We start from the raw sequence: 8,103 nt of genomic DNA, 5'->3' as shown, positions 1-8,103 counted from the left end.
GCCGGCCTTAGGGGGCGTAACTGCGCATGAGCAAACCTGAAGCTTGTCCCAGAGTTAAACGTCCGGTGCTGTCGTGAAGACTGCGAACTGAGTTCCTTGTAGAAGTGGTTCTGAAGTTTTTCTGGGTTTTATTCTTATACCTTTCTAAGACTGAGGGTTATTAACTTTTATGCATCGTTAGTATTGAGGGAACTGTAAGTACTTTTTAAGTTAATGAGCAGCTACTGTAACAATCATGTATTGAGCTTTAAATTCACATCACCTGCATTTCCTCATTTAATTTTTACTGTCTTTTAAAGTAAGTGGTATTATGCAAGGTCTGTGGGGGCGGAAATCGACTGAAAGAGGGGTTAAGGACAATTGTAATTTTCTTATAAAGAAGAACCATTGGAAAAGACCCTGACGCTGGGAAAGACTGATAGCAGGAGGAGACGGGAGTGACAGATGATGAGATGGTTGGATGGCATCACCAACTCCAGGAATATGAGTTTGAGCAAACTCTGGGAGATGGTGAAGGATAGGGAAGCCTGGCGTGTTGCAGTCTATGGGATCGCAGAGTCAGACACCACTGAACAAGAACAACAAAAGAGAAGAGCCAATTCCAACCCAGATTTATCTGATGCCAAATGAATGTAAAATTAGTTTCCCAGAGGAATTTCTTGTACTTGGCTGTGCCAAAGATCAGTTTATATTTATCCAAAATTGATATTATTACTACAGTAGCCATTCCTTTTTGTTTTTAAGAAAGATTTCTTAAATAGTGCAAAGAACAAAGTTAATGCCAACACCCAGAAGTTATCATTATTCTCAGGGGAAATCTTGTGAGGGGGTAGTATTATTTCCACTTTACAAGTGAGTAAACAAGGCAGCAGCCATGAAATTAAAAGACGCTTACTCCTGGGAAGAAAAGTTATGACCAACCTAGATAGTATATTAAAAAGCAGAGACATTACTTTGCCAACAAAGGTCTGTCTAGTCAAGGCTATGGTTTTTCCAGTGGTCATGTATGGATGTGAGAGTTGGACTGTGAAGAAAACTGAGTGCCGAAGAATTGATGCTTTTGAATTGTGGTGTTGGAGAAGACTCTTGAGAGTCCCTTGAACTGCAAGGAGATCCAACCAGTCCATTCTAAAGGAGATCGGTCCTGGGTGTTCTTTGGAAGGAATGATGCTAAAGCTGAAACTCAAGTACTTTGGCCACCTCATGCGAAGAGTTGACTCACTGGAAAAGACTGTGATGCTGGGAGGGATTGGGGGCAGGAGGAGAAGGGACGACAGAGATGAGATGGCTGGATGGCATCACTGACTCGATGGACGTGAGTCTGGGTGGACTCCGGGAGTTGGTGATGGACAGGGAGGCCTGGCGTGCTGTGATTCATGGGGTCGCAAAGAGTTGGACACAACTGAGCGACTGAACTGAACTTATGCTAGGTCACAAATTGCAAGAAACTGTGAAATTACTATGTCTCAGTCTTTTCTAAACAAGCTCTGAGTGAATACAATTGTTTTCTAAGGTCTTTAATTTAAGGCTTTTTTGCTTGTTCTTAAATCAGTTTTTAGATTGCACACAGTTGATTTTAAAACCAGAATGTAACTTTATAAACTGGAGATAAAGTAAGGACAATCTTTAGGTTAAGCGCTTAAGAATTAGTGCTTATAAATACTAACTAAACAACTGGAGATATGGAAAGAAACTGCCTGGCTGCAAACTAGAAAGTTATTTGGTTAAAAAATCTTACTGATTTTAGAAGAAACAAACTTATAAGAGATGTGGAGAAACACTCCTGTCAACAAACATTTTGGTGATGATCAAGAATAAATTAGAAATCATAATGTGTCATTTCTGGATTTTCTTACACATACTTTTTTCTTTGGAAAGTAGCATATTAGCAATTTCCCCCCATTTTTCTATAGAAAAGAACCTACTAGATCAACCACAAAGGGAACAATTCTTAATACTGGACTCCATATAAAAGTGCATGGCAAAACTACACATGGATGAAGGAAACAAGGAGAGAGATAACAAAATAAAGCTTGTCCCAGGAAATAATAAGAATTTTTTTTCAAAAGAAGTGTGTAATGAAAGACATCAATAATTCTGAAATGGTTCTAAAATTTTAAATATGCAGGGATGAATTCATTCAAGAGAGAGGAAATTAAACATTTATAAGGGTTACTGTCTGCTCTTTAAAACTAATCTTGCTTAAAAGAATTAAGGAATGAATTTTGGAACACGTTTAATATGGTTATAAATAGGAAGTTGCACTAAGTATTTTTTTTTTTAAGTCTTTATTGAATTTGTAACAATACTGCTTCTGCTTTATTTTTGGTTTTTCGGTCATGAGGCAGTTAGCTTCCTGACCAGGGATAGAACCCGAAGCCCCTGTATTGGAAGGTGAAGTCTTAACCACTGGAAAACCAGGGAAGTCCCCTGCACTAAGTATTTTTGAGTGTTTTGATTGAGATATGAGACAGTTGAGAAGAAACTATGAGACAGTTGATGAAGTTATTCTGAAGAAAAACAACTTATTAGAAATCTGAACATCTAAGACTATAATAACCATTTCTTCCTAGGAAGAACTATTTCTAAGATACTTAACTGCTTCTGAGGCCCTGTTTTTAAAGATTTCCAGTCACTTCTCAGTTTACAGTGGAAATATTTTTATGTTTCAATGTTTCCCACATTGGTGTTTGGCTGTAGGAGTAATATGAAGGTTGTGAGCACAGAATGTCTGTTTATTGATGACAGCAACATCTGCTAAGTCAAACTTGCAGAGCTAAATGAAAAATTTGTCCCTGTATTTTATGTCCTTTTAAGCAGCTCAGTTATTTTCAAGTATTAGTGTATATAAGAATTATCTGCAAGAAATTCTTTAAAATACAGACTCCTGGGTCCTATAACTCTCTCCTCCAGAGTTTCTGACTCTGTTTATTGGTTGTAGGACTCTGAAACTGAAATTTTTCGAAAGCATTCCAAGTGAGAAACATAGCTTAGTACATCCATTTTACCGTTTCCTCCTTATTCTTTAAGATTTACTCCCGTAGAATTTGGGGCTTCCCAGGTGGTGTTAGTGGTAAAGAAATCACCTGGCAATGCAGGAGACATAGAGACATGGGTTCGATCTCTGGGTTGGGCAAGATCCCCTGGAGGAGGGCGTGACAACCCAGACCAGTATTCTTGCCTGAAAAATCCCATGGACAGAGGAGCCTGGCAGGCTACAGTCCATAGGCTGTCAAAGAGTCAGACATGACTCAAACAACTTAGCACACACCCTAGAATTCTGTCTTACCATACTTTGTCAGTTCTTTTCTCCTTGGCTACAGTCTGAAATTTAACTTCTCTCTTTTATGCATTAAACTTTAATAAATTCAGTCATCCAATTAACGTTTCAATTCAGTTAGTTCAGTCGCTCAGTCATGTCTGACTCTTTGCAACCCATGAACCGCAGCACACCAGGCCTCCCTGTCCATCACCAACTCCCAGAGTTCACCCAAACCCATGTCCATTGAGTCAGTGATGCCATCTAACCATCTCATCCTCTGTCATCCCCTTCTCCTGCCCCCAACTCCTCCCAGCATCAGGGTCTTTTCCAGTGAGTTAGCTCTTTGCATCAGGTGGCCAAAATATTGGAGTTTCAGCTTCAACATCAGTCCTTCCAATGAACACCCAGGCTGATTTCCTTTAGAATGGACTGGTTGGATCTCCTTGATGTCCAAGGGACTCTCAAGAGTCATCTCCAACATCACAGTTCAAAAGCATCAATTCTTTGGTGTTCAGCTTTCTTCACAGTCCAACTCTCACATCCATACATGACTACTGGAAAAACCATAGCCTTGACTAGATGGACCTTTGTTGGCAAAGTAATGTCTCTGCTTTTTACTATGCTGTCTAGGTTTATCAGTTTTCTATGATGTGTCAGACACGATCGTGGGCATTGGGCTTTATTAGGTGATGTGGGGACAGTGGAGGTTTGCTGTCAGGAAATGGGGACAATTTTGAGGAGGACAATTCTGATGAGTTCTGTTCCTTGGTTAAATACCTATATGTGATTTTTTAGGCCTGACCAGGTGTGCATGCTCAGTCGCTTCAGTCATGTCTGACTCTGCGACTCTATGGACTATAGCCTGCCAGGCTCCTCTCTCCATGGGATTCTCCAGGCAAGATGCTGGAGTGGGTTGCCATGTCCTCCTCCAGGGGATCTTCCCGACCCAGAGATAGAGCCAGGCTAATTTCAGGTTTTCAGAAACTGCTTTTCTCTTTCTTTGGGCTAAATATTTTATACAAATTATCATGATATGTTGTTATTCTAAGTGGTAAATACAGTTATTATGTTTATTTTCAGATGAAGAAACTGGCTCAGAAAAGGTTATATAACGTGCCCAGATCATACAGCTAGGAAGTGGATGGAGGTGAGAGTCCATCTTGGGTAGTCAGATTAATTAACCATTGCTCTAAAAATTACTATGCTCTACAAGATACAGCTCATCTCTTGTGAGAGCCTTTATGACCCACTGTAAAGAGCAATATTGCATAGGAACCTGGAATGTTAGGTCCATGATCAAGGCAAATTGGAAGTGGTCAAACAGGAGATGGCAAGAGTGAACATTGACATTCTAGGAATCAACGAACTAAAATGAACTTGAATGGGTGACTTTAACTCAGATGACCATTATATCTACTACTGTGGGCAGGAATCCCTTAGAAGAAATGGAGTAGCCATCATGGTCAACAAGAGAGTCCGAAATGCAGTACTTGGATGCAATCTGAAAAACGACAGAATGATCTCTGTTCATTTCCAAGGCAAACCATTCAATATCACAGTAATCCAAGCCTATGACCCAACCAGTAACACTGAAGAAGCTGAAGTTGAACAGTTCTATGAAGACCTACAAGACCTTTTAGAACTAACACCCAAAAAAGATGTCCTTTTCATTGTAGGGGACTGGCATGCAAAAGCAGGAACTCAAGAAACACCCAGAGTAATAGGCAAATTTGGCCTTGGAGTACGGAATGAAGCAGGGCAAAGACTAATAGAGTTTTGTCAAGAGAACGCACTTCTCATAGCAAACACCCTCTTCCAACAACACAAGAGAAGACTCTACACATGGACATCACCAGATGGTCAATATTGAAATCAGATTGATTATATTATTTATAGCCAAAGATGGAGAAGCTCTGTACAGTCAGCAAAAACAAGACCAGGAGCTGACTGTGGCTCAGATCATGAACTCCTTATTGCCAAAATCAGACTTAAATTGAAGAAAGTAGGGAAAACCACTGGACCATTTAGGTATGACCTAAATCAAATCCCTTATGATTATACAGTGGAAGTGAGAAATACATTTAAAGGCCTAGATCTGATAGATAGAGTGCCTGATGAACTATGGATGGAGGTTCGTGACACTGTACAGGAGACAGGGATCAAGACCATCCCCATGGAAAAGAAATGCAAAAAAGCAAAATGGCTATCTGAGGAGGCCTTACAAATAGCTGTGAAAAGAAGAGAAGCGAAAAGCAAAGGAGAAAAGGAAAGATATAAACATCTGAGTGCAGAGTTCCAAAGAATACCAAGGAGAGATAAGAAAGCCTTCCTCAGTGATCAGTGCAAAGAAATAGAGGAAAACAACAGAATGGGAAAGACTAGAGATCTCTACAAGAAAATTAAAGATATCAAAGGAACATTTCATGCAAAGATGTGCTCAATAAAGGACAGAAAAATGATATAGACCCAACAGAACCAGAAGATATTAAGAAGAGGTGGCAAGAATACACAGAAGAACTGTACAAAAAAGATCTTCATGACCCAGATAATCACGATGGTGTGATTACTCACCTAGAGCCAGACATTCTGGAATGTGAATTCACATGAGCCTTAGAAAGCATCACTATGAACAAAGCTAGTGGAGGTGATGGAATTCCAGTTGAGCTATTTCAAATCCTGAAAGATGATGCTGTGAAAGTGCTGCACTCAATATGCCAGCAAATTTGGAAAACCTCAGCAGTGGCCACAGGACTGGAAAAAGTCAGTTTGGATTCCAATCCCAAAGAAAGGCAATGCCAAAGAATGCTCAAACTACCGCACAATTGCATTCATCTCACACACTAGCAAAGTAATGCTCAAAATTCTCCAAGCCAGGCTTCAGCAATACATGAACCGTGAACTTCCAGATGTTCAAGCTGATTTTAGAAAAGGCAGAGGAACCAGAGATCAATTGCCAACATCCACTGGCTCATGGAAAAAGCAAGTGAGTTCCAGAAAAACATCAATTTCTGCTTTATTGACTATGCCAAAGCCTTTGACTGTGTGGATAACAATAAATTGTGGCAAATTCTTCAAGAGATGGGAATACCAGACCACCTGACCTGTCTCTTGAGAAACCTATGTGCAGGTCAGGAAGCAACAGTTAGAACTGGACGTTGAACAACAGACTGGTTCCAAATAGGAAAAGGAGTACGTCAAGGCTGTATATTGTCACCCTGCTTATTTAATTTCTATGCAGAGTACATCATGAGAAACGCTGGACAGGAATAAGCACAAGCTGGAATCAACATTGCTGGGAGAAATATCAATAACTTCAGATATGCAGGTGACACCACCCTTATGGCAGAAAGTGAAGAGGAACTAAAAAGCCTCTTGATGAAAGTGAAAGTGGAGAGTGAAAAAGTTGGCTTAAAGCTCAACATTCAGAAAACGAAGATCATGGCATCTGGTCCCATCACTTCATGGGAAATAGATGGGGAAACAGTGGAAACAGTGTCAGACTTTATTTTGGGGGGCTCCAAAATCACTGCAGATGGTGAATGCAGCCATGAAATTAAAAGATGCTTACTCCTTGGAAGGAAATTATGACCAACCTAGATAGCATATTCAAAAGCAGAGACATTACTTTGCCAACAAAGTCCATCTAGTCAAGGCTATGGTTTTTCCAGTGGTCACGTATGGATGTGAGAGTTGGACTGTGAAGAAAGCTCAGTGCCGAAGAACTGATGCTTTTGAACTGTGGTGTTGGAGAAGACTCTTGAGAGTCCGTTGGACTGCAAGGAGATACAGCCAGTGCATTTTAAAGGAGATCAGTCCTGGTTGTTCATTGGAAGGACGGATGCTAAAGCTGAAACTCCAATACTTTGGCCACCTGGTGCGAAGAGTTGACTCCTTGGAAAAGACCCTGATGCTGGGAGGAATTGGGGGCAGGAGGAGAAGGGGACGACAGAGCATTAGATGGCTGGATAGCATCACCGACTCAATGGACATGAGTTTGAGTAAACTCTGGGTGTTGATGATGGACAGGGAGGCCTGGCATGCTGCAATTCATGGGGTTGCAAAGAGTCGGACACGACTGAGCGACTGAACTGGAACTGGAACTGGCTGTAGATTAGAGAGAGGCAATTCTATTAGATTCAAGGTCACACTTAGTCTTAGATCACACCCTTTGGGCATGAGCAGTCAGTCTCTTTATCTCTGAGAATGCTGTTCTTAAGCTTTTGAATCCAGATCCAACAAAGCTTACTTGATGCCGAAAAGTTGAGGCAAGGTCTAATTTAATTATAGAAACCCCAAACCCAATACTTTACTCCCCTTTTAAAGTAAAAATACAAATCTAGCTACTTCCTTTTAAAGTAGGAGTTCTCTTCTTTGCTACATGGTTTTAATAATTCTTACGTTCTTTGGAAATCAAATAAACAGTAGATAAAAAGAAAAGGAAAAAAACTTCAAAAAATATTTTTTTAAAAATTTAAAAGTAACCATGTTCTGTTTCTTTAGCTATAACTGAATGAAGAGCAGAGCATACTGTTTCATATGTTTTGTTTGATTACATGTACTCTTAGTAATAATTATGTATTTGGTCAGAGTGGCAGAATGAAATGATATTGAAGTATAATACTGGTGGGGCACTCTCAATTGCTGTTTGAACAAAAGCTAGAAATTTTAATGACAAGTCTCGCCAACATTTAAGGAGGATATGACAGGCATGAAACTAATACCAAGTGCTCTAGGTTTTAAATGGACATAAACACCCTGACCTTGGATATGCTACTTAAACTCTATTATCCTCACATCATTTGTTATGTACAGGGATTAGACTAACTGATCACTCAGATCTG

General features: G+C 40.1%; 1 protein-coding gene across 1 annotated transcript in view; it reads left to right on the top strand.

Annotated features, from left to right (window-relative positions):
- The first annotated feature begins 43 nt into the window (after positions 1-43).
- Positions 44-8,103, top strand: part of SEC23A (Sec23 homolog A, coat complex II component) — a 75,174-nt gene continuing 67,114 nt past the window's right edge. Inside the window, exon 1 of the mRNA XM_027522070.1 lies at positions 44-194. The gene's annotated coding sequence lies outside the window, so the exon portion shown is untranslated. The remainder of the gene's footprint in view (positions 195-8,103) is intronic.

The sequence above is a fragment of the Bos indicus x Bos taurus genome, chromosome 21, assembly GCF_003369695.1.
Source record: "Bos indicus x Bos taurus breed Angus x Brahman F1 hybrid chromosome 21, Bos_hybrid_MaternalHap_v2.0, whole genome shotgun sequence".
In the NCBI taxonomy this organism is placed as follows: Eukaryota; Metazoa; Chordata; class Mammalia; order Artiodactyla; family Bovidae; genus Bos; species Bos indicus x Bos taurus.
This window is presented reverse-complemented; position numbering and strand designations above follow the sequence as displayed.